General features: G+C 38.6%; 1 long non-coding RNA gene across 1 annotated transcript; it reads right to left on the bottom strand.

Moving 5' to 3' along the window:
• Positions 1-12,066: 12,066 nt before the first annotated feature.
• Positions 12,067-19,180, bottom strand: LOC112205038 (uncharacterized). The gene is made up of 4 exons (XR_002938909.3): positions 19,016-19,180; positions 17,735-17,838; positions 15,386-15,497; positions 12,067-14,682 (listed from the first exon to the last, which is right to left on the bottom strand). It is a non-coding gene; the product is annotated as an uncharacterized LOC112205038 (long non-coding RNA).
• Positions 19,181-22,563: the final 3,383 nt, after the last annotated feature.

The raw sequence follows: 22,563 nt of genomic DNA, 5'->3' as shown, positions 1-22,563 counted from the left end.
TGAGTCTTGTCTGCTGCACCCCTGTGACTGGACTAACTCGGTCTGGCTACTGTGCAAGGTCAAAAATACACAACCAAAAACTGTCAAGCTAAGGGAGAAATCAAGAGTTGGAGTAAGATTACCACGCCAGAGCTAGACACACAAAAATGAAGATCTGAGACAAAGCAGACACAGTCAGCAGGAAGCAAGGACGACTGAGAGCTTTGCAAGTCTGAATTAGGCTTTCAAGCCATAGTAGGACAAACCAGAGGTCAAAGGGGAGGCCTAGAGGAAATTCAACCCTTCAGGCTTTCTGCTGAAATAGGATGGGGTCAGGGAGGCCAATTGGCAGCTTAGAGAAGAGAGCCTGAGGCTGAATATCTGGTTCTACCTGGGGTGTGTGTCTTATACCCTTTCTGATCTGGTTCACAGATTAACTTTTGCATGCTCAATTCACTCACCCTGCTCCCCCACAAGGTCCAGAACTGATCAGTAAACTCAGCTGAACAGTGGATTTTGTGAAATAAAAAAAGCCAAGACAGTTGATTGAATGAATGTCAGCAATTCGTTAGATGTTTTGGTGTCCTTTGGACAGAGCTTATTCATAATCACTCTTGCTTAATGTTTTAAAGTATGATCTTACATTTAAAAGAAAATGTGGAGTAGCAACAGAAAGAACAAGTTTTGAAGTCAAAATGACTTGAATAAAAATCACTGCTGTTTTTGGGCACAAGACTTTAGACAATTAGAAATCTCTAAATTTCAATGTCCCCATATATAACATGGGATCAACAATGTCTACCTCTTGTGAGAGATAAATGAAATGATATTTGCAAAGTACCTAATACATAGAAGGCACTTGATAAAAAGTAATAATAATGATTATTTTATATGTCTTGTTTAAACTGAATCTTGGACATTCCATAAATAATCCATCTAGTTTATTCAACAAATATTTATTGAGCACCTACTATGTGCAACAAATACTCTTATAGGTACATGGGATTCAACAAGAAACCCCAGTCTCTGTCCACCTGGAACTGGCCTTCTATTGAGGGTTTGTATACTATATGCCAACACAGAAAAAGATGCTTCTTCCACTGAACCCAGAATATAATTCTTCACCTCACTTCACTCCACTGGTAACAACTAAGGTTACCGAATTACACCTATTGGAAAGATATTCTGTAGATTTCCCTGATACCTTCTGCCTCATCTAATAATATCCTGCTAAAGAAAAGGTCCAGTTCTGCAGAATGGAATAACATCTATTCAGAATAGCAACGTAAACTTTGCAGACTCCCTCATACATCTGTACCGGTATTGGTATTTCAAAGTAATCATATGCTACAGGGGCCAAAGACTCAAATGCCATCTGGGGGGCCATGGGTAAATGAGTCAAGAAGCCCAGTGTCATGGTTAGTGAGGAAAATTATAAAAATTAAACTGTCTCTATAAAATGCGCAGCCACTACTACTGTCAGTTGATATTGCCAGAGAAAATGCTAGTGTGGTCAGATCTGACTTTTTAAGAGAAGCTGAAATCTGAATTTTTACATAAAATTAAGTGATTTTCCAAATAAAACCTCTCAATAGTACTTATTCAGCCCAGGAGACATAAATTTACAAGCCCAACAGAGGTTTAGAGGACTACGTTTTTAAAAATCAGTAGTGTAAACAGTCTTTAGTCCTTTTTCACTTGCTACATGGAAAGACATTCTCAGAATTGCAAAATGCCAAATGGCAATGGTTTATCATTTTGTTCATTTGTTTGTTTTTATCTGAAACCACAGTTGTTATTCAACATCTAAGAATGTAGAGCTCAATGGGTCAATCCCATAATTTGTGGAGAAGCTGCAATAAGGCTGGAATAATGATGGATTAGAAGGAATAGGTTGCCCTCACCCTAATGTCTCGTGGCCTACCATTACCCTGGGATTAAGACATGCAGAGACTTGTTTGTAGTCGCAGATTTTGTATCCTCTCTTGACATGGCTGCAACAAGAATGCACATCTGTGAAGTGTTTGCCAGCATGTCAAGAGTAACAGGACTCTTGAAGCCATTTCAAATGTCATGTCAATGCTTGTGCATAACATCTTTAAGAAGATTGTTGCTTTAGAGATCTTAATATTAAAAAAAGGAACCTGAAACACAATACTTTTAGCCACTTAAAAGTGGAGTTCTTTTTCACTAAGCAAAGCTGAACTTTTTAAACTTTTTACCAAACAAGCCTCTTTTTGGTGGTGAGCAAATAAATTAGCATGTGGGTCCTAAGTGCTCTTAAAATCGTTTTGCTATAGATCTGTCCACTGTTTATAATTCTTGAATAAAGCTAAAAGTAAAGAAAGCCTTTCTCTGAAGGTTTATGAGCATTTTTCCATGAAGCAGAAGTCAAACAGAAGATCAAAGTGATCTAACAAAATGCTCCAAACTTGGGTTGGGGTGGGCTGAAGGGCGGTGAAAAGAAATCAGCCCCTCCAGATAGTTTGAGAGATATGTCTTTTTACTTAAAATGAAACAAAACGGAAAGCATGAGAGTTTGAGTGTATCAGACTAATGAGAGTTTGAGTGACTCAAGCTAAGGTTTCTGAACAATGTTGTTAAAGTATCCGCCTTTGATATTTTACCCATAGTATCAAAAACATCTTAAAGGTAGTTAGTCAACTGTTGTACCAAGTAGCAAATATGAACAAAATCAGGTGAATTTCTTATCCCTCTGTTCCTAACAGCCATTCATTTCTAGGCTTCTCTGAGTTTCTGCCAAGGGTGGACTTTTCCAAGCTCATAAAGGATTAATGTACAGTCTTGAACTGTCTTGAAGTGTCTAATGTATTCCATATATTTTGAATACTACATAATTGGCATTTAGCTTTTCATACAATACCAGTTTAAATGCCTACTAACCATTTACTTTACATAGAAAAATAAAACAAAGGAAACAAAATAAATTTATTGCTGAAAAGGCATGAATCTATTCATCCATGATTAAAGCCTCAATAAATCTGCTTGCAATCACCCATTGGTATTTAAAGATCTAGTAACTACTCTATTAAATTTAATTCTCTCTGTTTAATGACAGTTACTCTCAATATAATGACAGTTATTTGAAATATATACCCACAGATTATTAACGACATTTTAACAAGAGTTTTAAACCATGGAATGTGAGTATGAATCTATCAAATGTCAATAAATCAATTCCTATTTAATGCAGAATGCCTGAATTGTTAAGTTAAAATATATCCCAACTTAGAATATTTTAAAAACATTTTAATGAAAAAAAGATTTGCCAGGGGGACAATATCCATTTGTGAACTGCTAGTATTATTTCAGAATAAAATTAAAGATATATAACTTTATAATATATTTATTTTATATAAAAATATGCATTTGAAGGAGAACATTAATTTTTCTTGATTGGGCTGGGCACGGTGGCTCATGTCTATAATCTCAGCACTTTGGGAGGCTGATGCAGGCAGATCACGAGGTCAAGAGATCGAGACCATCCTGGCCAACGTGGTGAAACCCCTTCTCTACTAAAAATACAAAAATTAGCTGGGCACGGTGGCACGTGCCTGTAATCCCAGCTACTTGGGAGGCTGAGACAGGAGAATTGCTTGAACTAGGGAGTCAGAGGTTGCAGTGAGCCGAGATTGTGCCACTGCACTCCAGCCTGGCGACAGAGCAAGACTCCGTCCCCCCCCCAAAAAAAAAAAAAAAAAAAAATTCTTGATTGGGAGTTGATTTTATTCAGAAAACCATTTTAACCTTATAAGTCAAGTGGTTTTACTTTTTCTGTTGCCAATTAAATATGTGCTAAAATATTACATACTATTTTATTCCTGAGATTCACAGCCAGGTTTTTTACAAAACACTCCTTTATATTGAACATAAGAAAAATTGTTTTCAAGTTATGGTGCTCACCAATTTACCATCTCTTAAACAAAACAAAGTCCTTAATCTAAATAATTCTGTTTCAGGCTACTGGCACAGTTTGCTGCCTATCAGATACACTCTGGCTGCCATATCTTTCTGGTCAGCATAAATGGTCCATGCCATTCTTGCTTGAACTTTCCCTTCCACGTATCCACTTCTACATCACTGGGGCATTCACTGGACCAGGAATGTAGACTGGCAAGTCAGTGTGATGTAAGAATCCTAACCTATAAAGTACATCAGTAGACACTTTGTAGCATGTGCCGTTTATTAGGGTTTCCATTAAAAGCATTACATTTCCATACTTTACAACCATAAAAGAGTAAATAATTTCAAAGGATTCCTTGATAGGAGACTTCTGTTTTAAATGGAACTTGGAAATATCTGGGAAATCACTGGAATAAATGTGCTTAATAGACCCAATGCTGTGAAGTTCTTTTTAACTGTTTTCTTAAGCACATAAAAAGATATAACATTTCCTCCAACATTTTTTGAAATACATTTTGGTTTGGGGTTTTCTCTGTAACATTTGCTATATAAATATTTCTTACAATGCTTTCATTGTTCTTTCTTTCCTTCATTCTTTCCTTCTTTCTCTTAGTGCTGAGGCTGACTTCTTAACACCAATAGATTCTGACCCCTTTCATTGCTTTAATCTGCGAGATAAATTAGAGCTTAAAATCAGAAAGTACCATTACATGCCACTGAAGAAAACCTGCCGCACTACATGATAAGTTGGAAAACATATACTAAATGTCCCTGTTGAGATATTTCCTTATTTAGAGGAAATTCCATCCATGGGACTAAGCAAATATTTCATCAATCTGGGCTGTGTGAGAAGCCAATACAACATTCTTTTCATGGAAAAGATTAGATCAGGCCAGTTTCAGAATGAAATAATTTTTAAAGATATTCCTAATACCAAACATTTGAGGAAAATTTAAGTAGTCCATCATATATTCTCACATTATAATCCAATTGGAATTGTCCAGATCAGCTGCCTTTATGGTCCTCATTCTCCAGGAAATTACATCAATTTATCTTTGATTTTGCCTGTGTAGGCACTGCATTAGATAGCACACTTTCTTTTTCCAGGACTGCATTTCTAAGCATCAGCCAAAGTACCTCAACAACACTAGCTGTCAAAGGCAAGATGATGAGTAGATTATATACCTAAGGTGAAACTGTTTGATTATCTAATGGTACCAATTTAGAGGTCTCAGGATGGTGGAGATTAATTTTTTAAACCAAAATGTTAAGCCCTCAATAACAACCCCTGGAACCAAGAAGAGTAAGCATAGAATGTTATCAGGTGGATTTTCCTGACTTGATGAAGAAGGCACGAGTAATTGATAATAGCAACTACCAGACTTGCATGCCAGGCTCTGTGCCGAATTGTTGGCCCATATCATATCATTTAATTCTTACAACCCCTCCTGATCTTTGTTTTACAGATGAGGAAATTGAGACTCAGAGAGGTTGAGTAACTTTCCCAAGGTCACAGTGTTAGTAGTGTACCTAGGATTTTAACCCAAGTCTGGCTGAGTCCAAAGCGTAAGTTCTTAACTGTCATGCCCAATATCCCTCTAGCTTCAGAGTCAGGCAGGGCTAGAGGACAGAGCCCAGAGCCAAACCTAAAAGGAAGGTTGACTTTTAAGGGGTGAAAATGCAGTCACGTCAAGAAGAAAGTTATCCAACATCTGTTCACAGGGCCAAGGCCTCCTCCTGGCAGAGTAGATCTGGTTGGCAGGGAAGGAAAATTGGAGGTGCATGAGGAGCATCTTGGATCTGGGAAAAAGACCTAAAGTCTGAGTACTATCAAGTGGGAGAGGAGGAAAAGCTATATGCCTCCCTCTGGTACTGACACAGGCTTAAGCAACTGCGTGGTGGAAAGCTGGTGGATTCATCTAGCTCAGATGGCAAGTAAAAAGGAATGAAGGCAAAGAATGACAATCCAAAGCATGTCTCAAGGTGATCACTGCATGCGGACACTATCTGGGAGAGGCTGGGAAAGGGAGCAAAAGAGGAATCCAGGGGAATTAATCACTTGCCTGCCAAGGAGATGCAGTTCAGAAACCAAAGGGAAAAGCAGGGCTCGCTCCCACAAAGCACTCAATCTCCCAAAAGAAAAAGCATAAATAGAGTCATATTTGCCAATGAAGGTTTCTAAATGTTTAAACTAGCTGGTAACACCGCACAGATGGAGAAACTAATGCTTGCGGAAGTTAATGATTTGTACCGTAGTCACTCGGTGAGTCGGAGATAGAGCAGATGTAAACCCCCAATCTCTGGACTCCCAGATCTGCACATAAACTATCAAAAATACAAACCTTCTAGCCCTGAAATCTGCCCAGCCCTTTTTCTACTGTGTGGTCCCTGTCAACCTTCAACATTGTACTACACAGAAGGGATTTCTTTCCCCTTACACGGTTTCTAAGTCTTGGTTAGCTACATGACTGGGTTTCTGCATTTTTTCTTTTATTCTTTCATTCATTCTACAAATATTTATTGAATTTTTACTATGCACAAGGCACTGTTCTAGATGCTGGGAACACAGTGGTGAACAAGACAGAGATCTTGCTTTCCTCTAATGCTGATTCTGGGAGGGGCAGGCAGACAATGAACAACAAACAAGAAAATATCAGAATAAAAGTGTTAGACAGAAAACAGAGCAGAGTGATGGGATGGAAAGTAACAGCAGGAAATAACTTAGATTGAGTGGTCAAGAATGGCCTCTTAGGGGAGGAGATTTTGAGCTGAGACCTGAATGCCCCCAAAAAGCCAGCCACATGAAGATGGGAGAAAAGCAGATTTTTCAGTCAAAATATACACGTATAGATTTCCCAGTTACGCACTCTGTAACCTGTTTTTCCAGCTACTCAAGATAACTTATTAGATTGCCAGTGAATGAAAGTGTCATCCTATGAGGAATAAAGCAACACATTTTATTCTAAATTTTAAAGTTTCATTAGCAAGCTTTGATATTTTGACTATTAATTTTTATTAATCTGAAATTCCCTACTCATTTTACAACAGATTAAGACACAGCAGTCTTATCAGAGGTTAGTACACAAAGGAATTAAGAGGCTCACTGAAGAGCTCAAGGGCATGACAAATGTTTCATCCAGATTATGCTCAAATTCATCTGCACAATAGATACTACACATTATGTGGTCCACCACCGTCACTACCTTGCCCCATTTTATTCTAACCGGTCTCCCAGATCTCCAGCAAACAAGGTGATCCTTTCAAAAAGAAACTGCAATCATGTCTCTCCACCGCTAACCTCACTCTAAATTACAACATTCTGCAATTGCGGATTGTTATGGGCTGAATTACATCCCCCCAAAATTCAAACATTGAGGCCTGTATTAGTCTATTCTCACGCTGCTAATAAAGACATATCTGAGACTGGGTAATTTACAAAGTTAAGAGGTTTAATTGACTCACACTTCCACATGGCTGGGGAGGCCTCACAATCATGGAGGAAGGCGAGTGAGGAGCAAAGTTACATCTTACGTGGCGGCCGGTAAGAGAGCTTGTATACGGGAACTCCCGTTTATAAAATCATCAGATCTCGTGAGACTTATTCACTACCACAAGAACAGGACGGGGGAAACCACCCACATGATTCAATTATCTCCACCTGGCCCCGCCCTTGACACGTGGGGATTATTACAACTCAAGGTGAGATTTTTGGTGGGGACACAGCCAAACCATACCAAGGCCCTAAACCCTAACGTGACTATATTGGGAGATTAGGGCCTTTAAGGAGATAATTAAGGCTAAATGAGGTCAAAAGGGAGGGTTCCTATCCAATAGGACAAGTGTCTTTATGAAAAGAAGAGACACCAGAGATCTTTCTCTACATGCTCATAGAGAAAAGGTCGTGGGAAAACACAGCGAGAGGGTGGCCGTCTGAAAGTCAGAAAGAGCTGCCTCACTGGACATCAACTCCGATAGCACCTTATCTAGCACTTCTAGCCCCTAGAATTGAGGGAAAATAAATGCCTGTTGTTTAAGCCGCCCAGTCTGTTGCATTGTTATGGTCCCCTGGCAAACACATGCATGGTTGTTGACCATCTACTCACCTCACTTTCCTCTGCCTCTCTCCTGCTTTGCTCCCCTCGCCCACTCATTCCAGACACGCTGGTGGCCCTGTTCCCTGTGCCTGACGGATTCCTCCCAGAATACCCACGGGGATCTCCCTTTCTCCCTCTTCAGGGCTTTGCTCAAACGTCCCTTCCCAGCGAGACTTTCTCTCACCACCTGTATTTAAAATCATGAAACCTCCCCTCCTCCACAGCTCATTCCATTTCCCTCCTCTATTACTCTTCACGGTACTTATCCCCTGTCAATAAATAATAGCCACGTAATTTATTTATTTGGGTGCATTGTTTGCCTCCTCCCACTATGATATAAGCTCCATGAGGGCAGGGAGTGTTGCCGTCCTGTATCCTGTCAGATGAGGACAGAGTAGAGGAGTGTGCAAGTGTATATGGGAAAGAGAGAGAGACTGAGAGAGAGAGAGGGAAAGAGAGAGGGAAAAGATGACCAGTCAAATCAAGATTTTGCCCACTGGAGGCAGTTCTTTTGAGCTCTTTGACCCAAATTTACTAGATATGGACTTATAAATGCTAATAACATAACAAAAAATACTATAAATAGTTCACAGTGCAATGAGGAGGTACTATGCCCAATACCTGGCAGAGGGCCTGTTACAAAGGAGAGGTTCAGTGATTATTTTTTGAACCGAATGGTTATTGTCACCATGACCAGAATCTCCATAATCTAGTGACCTGCCCCCATTATTATCATCTGATTATGAGAAAGGGTTTCATCATTTGGAAATGTCACAGGTCATTGGGAGCAGTGTCTTATGTGCTGACAGTGACCAGCATAGTGCCTGACTTGTGGTAGACTCCCGGTAAATATTTGTGGAATTAATTGAATTTTTTTTTTTTACATTTATCGGTTTAACATAAAAGAAATTGCAAAGAATCAGATGAAAAGATGCATAGGGCAAGGCATGTGGAAAGGGACACAGAGCTCCCATGCCTTGTCTGGGTGTGCCCCGTGCCAAGAACCTCCGCGTGTTCAGTTATCCAGAAGTGCATCCGATCTCCGTCCTTTGCAGTTTTTACAGTGGCTTCATTACATAGGCATAATTGATTAAATCATTGGCTGTTGGTGATCAACTTGACTTTCAGTCCCTCTCTCCTTCCCAGAGGTTGAAGGGTGGGGCTGAAGTCCCAACCCTCTAATCCTGCCTTGGTCTTTCCTGTGACCAGCCCTCATCCTGAAGCCATCTAAAGGTTGCCAGTCACCAGTAATCTCATTAGCATTCAAAAACACACTTATTACTTTGGAGATTCCAAGGACTTTAGAAGCTGAATGCCAGGAAACAAGGACCCAATATATATCCCATAAAATAACAGTTCACTCCCTATCCTCCAACACAGATCCCTTACATTAAAAAAATGTACAACTCAAATGGTACTGGCAAATTATTGGAATCCCATTTAATCTTTAATAATTAGTCCAGTCCACTCTTATGTCATGTGAATATGTCTCTCAGAGCAAGGCCACTCAGGTTTGCAGCCTTCCCATTCAATCTTGTCAGGGTCCAAGAGCAAGAGTAGTCTCAGCAAACATAGAGCTTTACCCTTTCTGGCATCTGGCATAGTTGAGCTGAAAGACAATGTCATCTCTTGCTCTGAGCCTCTTTGGAAGTTTTGATATAATATTGGATTTCTCTTATTACATACCATTTATTCATTTCTTTTTTTATATGCCCTTATTTGAAGATATTATTCATTTCTTTAACCTCATATACTATTTCTCCTTCTCTTCATTTATACCTAAACTTTTCTGCCTTTGCTAACATAGCAGAAAATCTGACAGGACAAAAATATGTAGACACTACTCCTTTAGATGTTAATTTTAAGTAACTTTTCAATACTGCCCATTATCCTAATATTCCTTTCAGTAAATAAGCTTTGCTTATTCTGCTTGGCTCTGAGCATAATGTTCAGATTGGTTCAAATTAAAAAAGCCACCATATTTTTATCCTTGGGAATAAGAAAACAGAATTTCTTACATGGTAGAAAGGAAAAACATCACTACAAAATGTAATTATAGCATTTTACAATATGCATCGCACAAACTGTATAAAACACACAAAGTACATCTACTAAAACTTTGTTCTAAAACAATTTTTTAAGTGAGCTAGTTTTCAATGCAGTCGAGATTACTGAGTTAAAAAAAAGATTGAGAAGGATTGAGAAGGAGCTTTGCATAAACAAAAACTCTATCTGCAAATAATTATTCCTTAATTAATCCTAAGAGCTGGAGTAGCTTTCCTTTGTTTATTAGCTTTTTTTTTGTTTTTTAATGGAAGTGATTTTCTTAGAGTAGAAAGTTTAGTATCAGAATTGGCTGTGTTGTATATATGGTAGTCACTTTTCAGATATTTTCCTGTCTGTTGGTTTAGGGGCTCTTTCTCCACACCCACCCTCAAGGCTACCTCTATCTCCACCTAGCCTCTGAATATCTCCACCAAAGAGCAAATCAGTTGACTGAAGGTAAGTAAAAATTACATGGGGTTGGTAGTTAAAACTATTGACCAGGCTGGGCATGGTGGCTCATGCCTGTAATCCCAGCACTTTGGGAGGCTGAGGCGGGCAGATCACCTGAGGTCAGGAGTTTGAGACCAGCCTGGCCAATATGGTAAAACCCCGTATCTACTAAAAATACAAAAAATAACTAGCTGGGCATGGTGGCGGGTGCCTGTAGTCCCAGCTACTCAGGAGGCTGAAGCAGGAGAATCACTTGAACCTGGGAGGTGGAGGTTGCAGTGAGCTGAGATCACGCCACCGCACTCCAGCCTGGGCAACAGAGCGAGACTCCATCTAACAATAATAACAATAAAGCTATTGACCAAAATTTTTATGCTCTGAGATTTCTCTGTGAATTTGCATGAACCCGGGAGCCTAGCCCATTAAACTGACTAACTGAATTATATGACTATCTACACCTTTTCAGAGGGTAGAGTGATTTCTTCCTCAATCTAATAAAATTTATATTACTATATCCTTAACCCATAAGTGGGTATGTTGAGTACAACTTTAAAATTTTTTTTTACTTTGAGAGATTGCATGTTTAGGTTTTAATGTGTTTCTTGTTTTGTTTATTGTTTAGGCAAAGTCAAAAAACTAACCTTATCGGTCTGGCATTTGTTTAAATTTTTATTTGCACAGCAAACATTATTCAGCGCTGTGTTAGTATTAAAATATGAGAAACACCAGGACAAAAACACGTAGACACTCCTCCGTTAGATGTTAATTTTAAGCAGCAGAAAAAGCCAAATTCTGCGTTCAGTATGCAGAGAAATAACGAAAAGAAGTAACAGAAAGAGGTTAATGTGGGCTGAGACCACTTGAGGGCATTTGAGCACCTTTGCATTCCACGCTAATAAAGTGACAGAAGTTAGAAAGTTGGCCTATCTTTGAAGATCAACGTATATATATAGATATATGAATAGAGGAGATACATTTTATATCTGCTCCAGAACTCATTTTGGATTTTTTTCAACATCCTTCCGACAACATCCTTCCGAAAGAGATCGAAGTTGAAACTATTAGTAAATAATAAAATTAAGTCAATAGGTTATTAAATACCACATCCAAGTTATCAAAAATTGAAGTACAGAGTAAAAAAGGAAAAAGTATACTACATACAATGAGATTATATGAGTCTCCAGACCCCCATTTCTGCAAAAAGCTCATCAAATATTCATAAATCTAAGTAACTTCCCTGTAGGACATCTCCCAAACAAAGTGTAGGTGAACACAGAAAGCTGAAATACATAAAAGCAGAATTTGGGTGTCTACTTTGACTGTCTGGAATTTGTTAGGAAGCAGAAATGCCACCAAAATGGAAATTGCACACAGGGAAAAAAATCCCACTGTGCTTTTATCCAGCTAGGTTGGAAATGATGTAATAAATGCACCATAATTTATGTACATAAATGTGTGGGTAACTCGTCCAGGGAGTGGCAAGTGCAGAATTTTAGTGGAAAAAAATAGTGTACATCAAAGAAATTTGACCAGCGGCCAACAACCATTAATCTCTTCATGAACTCTTAAATATATAGATGCCAAATAAAACTTGTCATTTTATTCCATCTCTCAAAGCAATACATTCTTATTTATGAAGTTATGAGAGAACATAACATTATACCTTATTTGACATACAACACACACAGAGCATACAGCAACCTTGAGAAGATTTCCTTCATAAAAATGAGAACATTGATAAATCAACAGCCATACACCTCAAGGATAATGGTTTAAGTCTGACCATAGTCCTCAAACTTAATGTGATTGTGATCTTCATTCATCTTTCCATAGTCAGCAGCCCACATCACAGAAACCACGGTATGTGATACATCACCACCAGCCAGCTTGCTAACCAGGACAGACTTCAAATAAAGATAGCGTTGAATTCTTTCAGATGTGGAGGCATGAGAGAAAATATCAGAATTAAAGTCAAATACTTTAAGTATCACACTAAAAGAAAACATTTGTGTAGCTGTCCAGAAAACCTATGAGTCGTTGGCTGTAGTTCCCACAGAACTATGGCATTCCGTGTGTGGACATTGTTAAGTGATAAACCTTTCCATTGATGTGGCTTTGCCAGAAGCCACTTAGCATGCTTTAAATTCATAGCTTGATAGGTTTCCATGGAGAGCTTCCTTTAAAGGTATTTCCTTCTTTGGATTTCTACAGTTCTGTATCTTATACACCTCAGCAATATAACATAATGTGTTACTTATTACTATTTTTGAAATGAATAACCAATATTTCCCACCTTGAAATATACTTCAGCAAAGTCTAGATCAAAACATTTCTGTTTATCGGGACATGGATTCAAGAAGTCTTGCAGATAATAATTTAAAATATACGCAAGTAATGGTAGAGTTATATGATTGTCTTTCCCACTGCAACCTCCATAAATATTTATAATGGAGTGTGTGTGGGGTGGGGTGTAGAGGGAGAGAGGGAGAAAAAAAAAAGAGAGAGAGTCAGTCAGATCAATATTTTGCTACTTGAAAACATACAAATAGCCAGTAGGCTTATGAAAAATGCTCAACATCAGTAATTATCAGGGAAATGAAAATTAAAATGACAATGAGCTCCCATCTCATCCCTGTTAGAACAGCTATTATCAAAAAGACAAAAGATAAAAAATGTTGGCAAAGATGTAGAGAAAAGGGAACGCTTCTACACTGTTGGTAGAAATGTAAGTTAGTATAGCCATTGTGGAAAATAGTGTGGAGGCACCTCAAAAAAACAAAAATAGAATTTGCATATCATTCAGCAATCTCACTTCTGGGTATATACCCAAAGGAAGTGAAATCAGCACCTCAGAGTGATATCTGTGCCCTCATGTTCATTGCAGCAATATTCACAATAGCCAAGATACGGAATCAACATAAATGTCCATCAACAGATGAATGAATTAAAAAATGTAGTGGAATACTATTCAACTTTTAAAAAGAAGAACATTCTGTCATTTTCAATAACATGGATGAATCTGGAGAACATTGTGCTAAGTGAAATCAGCCAGGTGCAAAAAAACAAATACCACAAGATCTCACTTATATGTGGAATCTGAAAAAATCAAACTCGTGGACATAGAGGGTAGAATGGTGATTACCAGAGGCTGAGGGGCAGGGTGGGGAGAATAGAATGGGGAGATGTTGGTGAAAGGAGACGAAGTTTCAGTTATACAGGAGCGATAAGTTTCAAGATCTGTTACACAGCATGGTAACCAGTTAATAATGTATCACATGTTTCAAAATTGCTTTAAAAAGTAGATTGTAAATGTTCTCACTACATAAAAATGGTAACTATGTAAGGTGATAAAAATGTTAATTAGCTTGATATAATCATGCTACAATGTTTTCATATATCAAAACATCACATTGTACCCCATAAATATATACAATTATTATTTCTCAATTCAAAATAAAAATTTGAGTTAAGAAAAGATTTTACTCTGGCTGAACTTACAAATGTGAATGAAATAAAATAACAAAGAAAGAGTTCAAAGTACAATGAAGAGGTACTACTGCCCAGCACCTGGAAGAAGACCTCTCACAAAGTAGAAGTTCAACAAATACTTTTTAACAAAATAGTTGTTGTTAACATAAACCATCATCTACATAATCTAGTGACACCCTGCCAGTTACCATCATCCGATTATGAAAAAGATTTTCATCATATATAGAAACTTCCCAGGTCAGCAAGGGCAGGTCTTATGTGCTGACCCAGGCCTGCTCATAGCAACCAACCCTGCTGGTCTTGAGAAATGAATTTGCTCATCTTCTCCAAAATGGTCCAAAAGTTAATACCTTGTAAGAAATGTTATGAGATAAATAATTCTTGCCTGATGTTTCCATTTGCCCAGAGTCAGAGTACATAACCTAATCCCAAGACTCCTAAAACACATGAAAATTAGACCTGTAGTGAGACCACGAGGCATCAGAATCCATGATCATCCTTCCAAGTTCAGACGATGCTGTAGCATCAACCCACACACAATGTTTGCTTTGTAGGTCTGTATTTTCCAGGAAGCAAAAGGAACAGGAAACCAACGAAATCAGCATCGTTGACCAATTATTCAGGGCTAATCCTTGCTCTCTTTCTCTTGGTTAGTGGCTATTTCTGGCAGTTCCTAAGACCGAGGCAGCCAATGTCATCACTGTAGAAATATGGATTGTGAGTGGCACTTAGATAGCAACCAGCTGGGGGCTATATATTAACAAGTGCAAGAATGGGAGCAGAAACAGTGTACAGAGACCCAGAATGTGCCAAAAGATGGCAAATCACCCCCTGGGGTCCAAAACAGATCCAACTGAGAGACAGAGAGAATGATTGTCTTCTCCACAAAACTGCCTCTCACAGAGCACAGAACCCTTTAGATTTATGCATGTGTTTTGACAAAACTGGATGGTTTCTATCATTTAGGAACACTGGAAGGGTCCCATTGGGAGGCAAACAATTTAAATAGGTCAACTTTTAAAAAATTTTTATTATTATTATACTTTAAGTTTTAGGGTACGTGTGCACAATGTGCAGGTTTGTTACATATGTATACATGTGCCATGTTGGTGTGCTGCACCCAACTTTTAAGAAGTTTCAGCATCCCAAGGTGTCCGAAGTCATACACCAACACCAAACCTTTGTGCACCTGGATGCTACATGCCACCCAAAAAGTCCCCTACTAATCTCTCACATTCTGTCCCAGCCTCTAATTCAGCCATCAGAGAGCCAGCTCCTCTCGCTGGCCACAATAAAGCCAATTCATGTCAGTTTATTTCTCTTCAATGGATGTTAGTTCCATTTTTAATTACATGTTTATGTATGTGAATGCTTTCCATATTCACTACCCAGAATTTACTTACTCAGCAATTTCTTAAGATTCCAAGCCTGTAGACCATTGAATTCACATGGTTTGATTACTGAGTAATTCTTAAAGTCTCTTTACTGGAGTGTGACATTTATCTAAAGTCAAATCTAGAAAGAAAAAAATATATGTGATGGTGATAAACTACTATTGAAACAGAATCCTAACATGAGATGTTAAACAATAGAGCATTGTAAATACTACCCTCCCCAAAATGTTCTCTGTGATAGCCGCAGCTAAGGAAAACATATGATAACAATAATATGATTTCCATAACCCAACAGTCCTTTCACCACTTGTTCCATGTGGGGATGATATGCAATAGCTCTGCTCTGCATTTTTTTTTTTTTGTTAAAAAATAAATTCTTTCTTACAAATAATAAATTTATAGCCAGGGAATTTCTTTATGACTTAAGCTTTCATTTCTTTAACTTACTGCTTTTAGGGACATAAATTCTATTAGCCTCTGTGTGGAAAGTTCGTTAGGGCAACTTGAGATCAGTGGGAATTGGTAAAAGTCTTATGGTTTAAGATGAAAACATGCAATTCACTTAGAGTCTTTTCAGTGCTCTACAATATTCCTGGCCATTTCAACCCAATATGTGAATTCAAACTACTTCAGTCAACATTAAATTAGGCAATGGTCTACATTAATTCATTACATTTGAGTAAAGAAAGATGAGCTGAAAAAAAAATAACATGGCATGCAAGAATGTGTATGTCATGTCAACCAGCTGAATATGCATTTCAGAATACCATACCCTTATTTACATTTTAGAAACGGTTTCATTCTTAAAACTATTTGTGTTAAAATCAATTCATTCTTCCAGTGCTTGAATACAAATAGGGCCCATATGATAACAGAGATAATCCATGTATATAGTTTATTTTACTTAAGCAAACACTTCAGTGATTTTTTAAAAATCAACACTGTCCAGGCAATTAAATGTTTTCTTTAAAAGAAATTATTTGAAAAATACTGGAATTTATCTTGTTGTCTATACATCAATAGTAAGTTAATAACTTTGAACTTAAAAAATATAAACTGTTATCCCTTTCCTTTTGTTTAGAGACCTTTTCTTTATAGAACATCTACACTGGTACTATGCAAACGGTGTTCCCTGGACGGTGCTGGCCCTGGGTGGATTGGCACCACACTGCAATGAGTTGAGCAAAACTGTGAGTGAGCACTTAGAAACTTTTCTAGTCATCTGACATGAAATTTTTTTGTCTTTTTTTTTTTTTTTTTTTTGAGATGCAGTCTTGCTCTGTCACCCAGGCCAGAGTGCAGTGGCATGATCTCTGCCCACTGCAACCTCGGCCTCCCAGGTTCAAGTGATTCTCCTGTCCCAGCCTTCTGAGTAGCTGGGACTACAGGCAGACGCCCTCACGCCTAGCTAATTTTTGTATTTTTACTGGAGATGAGGTTTCACCATATTGGTCAGGCTGGTCTTGAACTCCTGACCTCAGGTGATCCACCTGCCTCGGCCTCCCAAAGTGCTGAGATTACAGGCGTGAGCCACTGTGCCTGGCCTGTCTTTTGAATCTGATATTAAGTATGAGAGGCTTGCATTTTGTACGATTTGGGGTGTTTTTAAATTTAATTTTTCTAGAAATACATTTTTGTTACATTTGATTAAAACACCAGTTTGTGGCTGATTGGACACTTAAAAACTGGTCCTTTGCCACAGATAGTTTGAGAAGCTTGAGTCTAAACTATAAAGTGATCTGGATGATCAGGTAACTGTTTTGTGAATTAAATGTACATTACACACACACACACACACCTTATCTATATAACAGAACAGCCAACTCAGCAGAAACAAAGCTCAAAGCTCTGTAAACTCATTTCCTCAGTATCTCCAGATGTGCCACAGCTGAGGGAGTGTTCAGAAATAGGAATGGTTTGATTACATGATTGAAGCAAATGGATTTGTTATGTCTTGATCCTTTTTCTTCCTTCCTTCCCCTCTCCTTTCCTTCTCCCTTCCTTCCTCTCCATCTCTTCCCTCCCTCCTCCCTTTCTTTCTTCCCTTCTTTCCTCCCTTCCTCTTTTCCTTCCTTCCCTCCCTCTTTTCTTCTTTTTCCTTTCCTATATTATCTTATTCTCTGTCTCTAAAGAGAGAGTTAAACCAAGAGCCCACATTCACACACATCAACAAACTACATGAGTCAAATTCACTGAGGAAGAGGAAGGAGAAAAAGAGGTTAGGGATATATGGAGAAGCAAAACTATGGCTCAGAAATGCAGGTACATTAGGATCTAGAGACAAGTACCTATATCAAGCAAAAGAAATGTTGCTTTATGAATTCCCAGAGAATATATTTTTTTCTGAATTAAACTTACCTGTTATTAATATATTTTAATTCTCTAGAAAAGGAATTTTTAAATCCGAGTTTCTGAAGAACTCTTCTTGGTTGCTCCCCCATGAAAATCCAAAGGAATTTCTTCTAAAAGTCATAATGAACATTCCTTTAGACGTTTTGGGGAAGAGAACTGGTGAAGCCATTTCCCCTCTGCTCCCCCTTCACCCTAGCTGAAGTGTTGCAGACCACAGGACTTTGCTTGGGCCCAAATCATTTCTCCCAGACTCTGAAATATGGGTGGTTAAAAACAGGATGCCAAAACAACCATATTTCCTCCCCTCATGCTGCCTTTTTACATGTACTCAAGACAATGCAGATTTATTCTGCCTCACCTGTGTCTAATGTTAGACGCATGCCTCAGAATGTCGGAAAACTTTTGTGTTTCATTTTACAATAAAAGAAATATACTACCCAAGCTCTCAAGAAAACACAAAGAAATGAATCTGTATCCCTTAAGCTTTGCAATTCGTTTTTCTTCTTTGTTGGTTCTCGAAACTGAATTCCCTGGGTTGGGGTTTTATACTACAATTTTATCTTCTACACTTTTCTTTACTTCCCCCTTCACTCTACCCCCACTATCCCCCCACTCCCTAGGGGCTTTGGCTTCAAACCAAAACAGCTTTCAAGTGGCCAGGACCAAGTTCCAAATCTTCTATGTTTCCTACAGATTTTCCTTCTTTCCCAGATTTTTCTAAGCCCCACTCTTTGTAGGAAGGCATGCACCTCCAGATAGGGTCCTGACTGTAAGCATTGTGCTTGGGCCCCCATCCCAACTGCAGAAGTTTATTTGAAGTATGTTACTCTTTGCCTGCTTCTTAACTTGAGGCCCAATAGTCTTACAATGTCATTTTTTCCCCCTACTGTAAATCAAGGGACAGCTGTCTTTGGACTAAATTCCAAATAGTTGGTCTGGAAATGAACTTCTCAGTGGGTCCCTCCTCTATTCTGGCTGACATTTCCCCATTAATTTCTTTTTCTCTTTCATCCATTCATTGGCTGATGAGTCTATAAATACACCTCATCTGCTTTTACTTTGCTTTTTAAGAATAAACTGATACCAAACACACTGTCTTAATTACATCCACAGGCAAAGCATAACGAGTTTAAATGTTGTCACAATATAGTTTAAAAACTTGACATGGTTCATTATGCCAGCTGTGATAAAACTGGGAAATGAAAACCTAAATTTGGACGTGTAAGTGAGTAATTCATTTGAAAAGGTATTTTTAACATTAATAAATGAGAATACCTAGAAACCTACTAAGCAAAGGAAGGGAGTTGAACAGGAAACCGATAAGTAGATTGGTAAAGAAGCAAGGAAACCCGGCCTCCATTCCTCTTGGGCACAACACCTCTAAAATTAGGCAAGTCAGCCCTCCCAAATTCAGACCAGACCTGGGAGAACATTGTTCCTCATTCTGTTCTTGAGCATTCACATTATGAGGTGGCTGCTGATTCATGAGGATCTGAATTCTAGGTGCACATCAGGAAGGAAGGCTCAGGAAAATTCTGATTTATGCCCAGAAGACAGTAGGTTTTGGAAAACTCTACTTTTAAGATGAAAACAAGATTAAAGGGAAGGATAAGGTAACACTCATAAGTTCTTGATATAAAATTACTTCTTTTAAAACCTTTGGTTCTGATGATATGGCTGATAACTTTCCAATAGCAGTAGCCCACTGGGATAAATTAACATTCTGAATTTTGTGAAGCAACCTTTGTTTTCCTGAGGTATTTTCACACAAACACATTCTTAACTGATGGAGAGCAATGGAGAAATAAATATTCATTTTTGAATGGGAAATAAAAGTCAATGGCAAGTTTCTCAGGTAGGAAACTACTATAATCTCCCAGTTTTCACACATAAAAAGCCTCAAGAAAATAGCAGTTAATGTACGTTGAGTCATATGTGAAAACTGATAGACATATCAAAAAAGTTTTAAATGAGTCAAAAGAAGAAAAGGCTTACAGATGGCCAGATGGCTTTGACATTGATGGAGCAGTATAAGAAGAGTGATGATCAGATGTTTTACTATTTCTATGAGAATCATTCAAAATAAATATGATTAAACTGTAGAAAAATCAATTTTGGCAATGTATAAGAAGTTGCAGACTCTAGCTGGAACCCATTCATCACTAGATGAGTTTATTAAAGGATACTGTGGAAGAATCCTTTTCTGGGTTTTCTTTTTTTTTTAGACACAAAGTCTTGCTCTGTCACCTATGCTAGAGTACAATGGTGCAATCTTAGCTCATGGCAGCCTTGAACTCCAGGGCTCAAGTGATCCTCCTGCCTCAGCCTCCCAAAGCTCTGGGATTACATAAGCCACCATGCCCAGCCAAGAATCTAGTTTTTTTAAAAAAAGCTCAGGGAACAGCATGTTAATACTAACTCTGTGCTAGGCATTTTCACATAAATATCTTACTGACTCTTTGCAGCAACTCAGCAATAGGCATTAACTCTGCGCAATAAGACGTACGGATAATCTCCAATTGTCATGCATTCAACTTCCATATATCATGTGTGGACAGCTATACACTGCTTACTACATACTAAAACCACGCTTTTATACATCAGTTTTGATGAACAAACTTTTTGAGGGCCCTGGTGGCTGCTGGCTGGCTAATAATTCAGTTTGACAGCCTTGTTTCTAGACAGACAATGCTGTGGATTCACCAAACCATTTAGTTTCTCCCCTGGGCACATGGAAAAACTACATCTCCCAATCATTTTGCATCTAGATGGCATATTGTGACAATTGATGGCCAATGAAGTGTAAGCAAATGTCAAGTGTGTACTTCTAGCCCTGGCCCTTAAAAAGACCCATGAGAGGCCGGCATTGTGGCTCACACCTGTAATCCAAGCACTTTGGGAAGCTGAGGTGAGCGGATCCTTTGAGCCCAGGAGTTCAAGACCAGCCTGGGCAATGTGACAAAACCCCATCTTTACAAAAAATACAAAAATTAGCCAGGCATGGTGGCATGCACTTGCAGTCCCAGCTACTGGGGAGGCTGAGGTGGGAGGATTTCTTGAGTACAGGAGGTGGAGGCTGCAGTGAGCCCTGATTGTGCCATTGCACTCTAGCATGGGTGACAGAGCCAGACCCTGTCTCAAAAGGAAGAATAAGAAGGAGGAGGAGGAGGAGGAGGAGGAGGAGGAGGAGGAGGAGGAGACGGGGAGGGGGAGGGAGAGGGAGGAGGAGGAAGGGGATGGGGAGGGGATGTGAGAATCCCTCTCTTTGCTCATTGGCTGCTGAATAAAGCAGACCCAGCACAGGCCTCCCGGGGAGGCTCTGCTGGATAACAGAGTCTCTGAGGGAAGATGCCAGGACACCTGAGTCTGGCAACTTAAAGAAGAGCTGCCCAAGCAAGATCAGCCCCAGTGGACTCTCTGTCTCTCATTATCTATCTATCTATCTATCTATCTATCTATCTATCTATCTATCTATCTACCTATCTATCTATCTATCATCTCTCTATCTCTCTATCTATCTATCTAATCTATAGATTAGAGACAGGGTCTTCCTCTGCTGCCCAGGCTGGAGTACAGTGGCATGGTCATGGTTCACTGCAGCCTCTACCTCCTGGCCTCAAGTGATCCTCCCACCTCAGCCTCAAGTAGCAGGGACTACAGGTGTGTGCCACCATGGCTGGGAAATGTTTTAATTTTTTGTAGAGACAGGGTCTTGCTATGTTGTCCAGGCTGGCCTTGAACTCCTGGACTCAAGTGATCCTCCTGCCTCAGCCTCCCAAAGTCCACTGGACTGGACTTTTTATGAGAAAAAAAATTAAACTAAATCAGTGAGATTTGGAATTTGTTTGTAACAACAGTAATTAACAATAATTACCCTTAAGAAATAACTTCTGTGAATTCAGTGATCCAAACAAAGATTAATATTGGTGCAATTATTTGAATATTTTACTGTAATTTGTCATAATTTTTCTATTAAAAATTGTGAAAATAGAATAATAAAGGTTTAAATACTAGTAACAGGAGTATCATGAACTTAATATAATACAGAAAAGAATAATAATTATTAGACATATTAAAAGTGATGTCTCTAACCTCAGCCAGGCGCTCACTTAAGCATGTTGACTACACATTCGGTTACAAAGAAAAATAAAATTAGAGAATGTGTGGGAGATGTTAGAATTCTAATCATTGAACTATTGTGTCTAAAAAGCAAGACTTATATCAAAACAGGATCCCTTGCCCCTTTTATATTAAATCCATTGTTTCACTATCTTACAATCAACTTGCAGGCATGTTTTCAGGATCAAAAGACAAAAGTGTCTTTTTTCTTATTTTTAAATATAAGAATATTAAAAATCAGAAAAGTTGAACAATTCCCCCAAAGTCTTGTTAATAAATAATAGAATTAAGATGCATTTCAAGATTGGCATCAGCCTAAAGCCTTATTCTTTTCATTATACCTCACTGCCTCTCATCTCTGTAAAAAATTAGGATGTCTGCCTGTCTTTGAAGAACAAAATATGTAAAATGAATGATCTTACAGCGCCCCTTTTGAGCACTTTGATTCTATGATAAAGACATTTCCATCATTTCCTGATGTTGTGAATGCAGGAGGCTCATGAAAAATGTCCCTTTACTACAAAGGTTGGCAAGTGCTCAAAGATATGGCTTTAGTCAGCTATGCCATGCTGTCTTTACTAAACAGCATTATTTCTAGGAAGAATTTCTATTACTTTAAAGTGGAAAATAAAGTTACAACAACATTAAAGAGTATGTTACAGTTCCACGCTCTATTCTGTTGGCAGAAAGCTTGGTCTCTGCACCAGCATTCTGCC

The sequence above is a fragment of the Pan troglodytes genome, chromosome 10 (genome assembly GCF_028858775.2).
Source record: "Pan troglodytes isolate AG18354 chromosome 10, NHGRI_mPanTro3-v2.0_pri, whole genome shotgun sequence".
NCBI classification, from domain to species: Eukaryota; Metazoa; Chordata; class Mammalia; order Primates; family Hominidae; genus Pan; species Pan troglodytes.
Note: the sequence above shows the minus strand (reverse complement) of the source record. Positions and strands in the feature narration are given on the sequence as shown.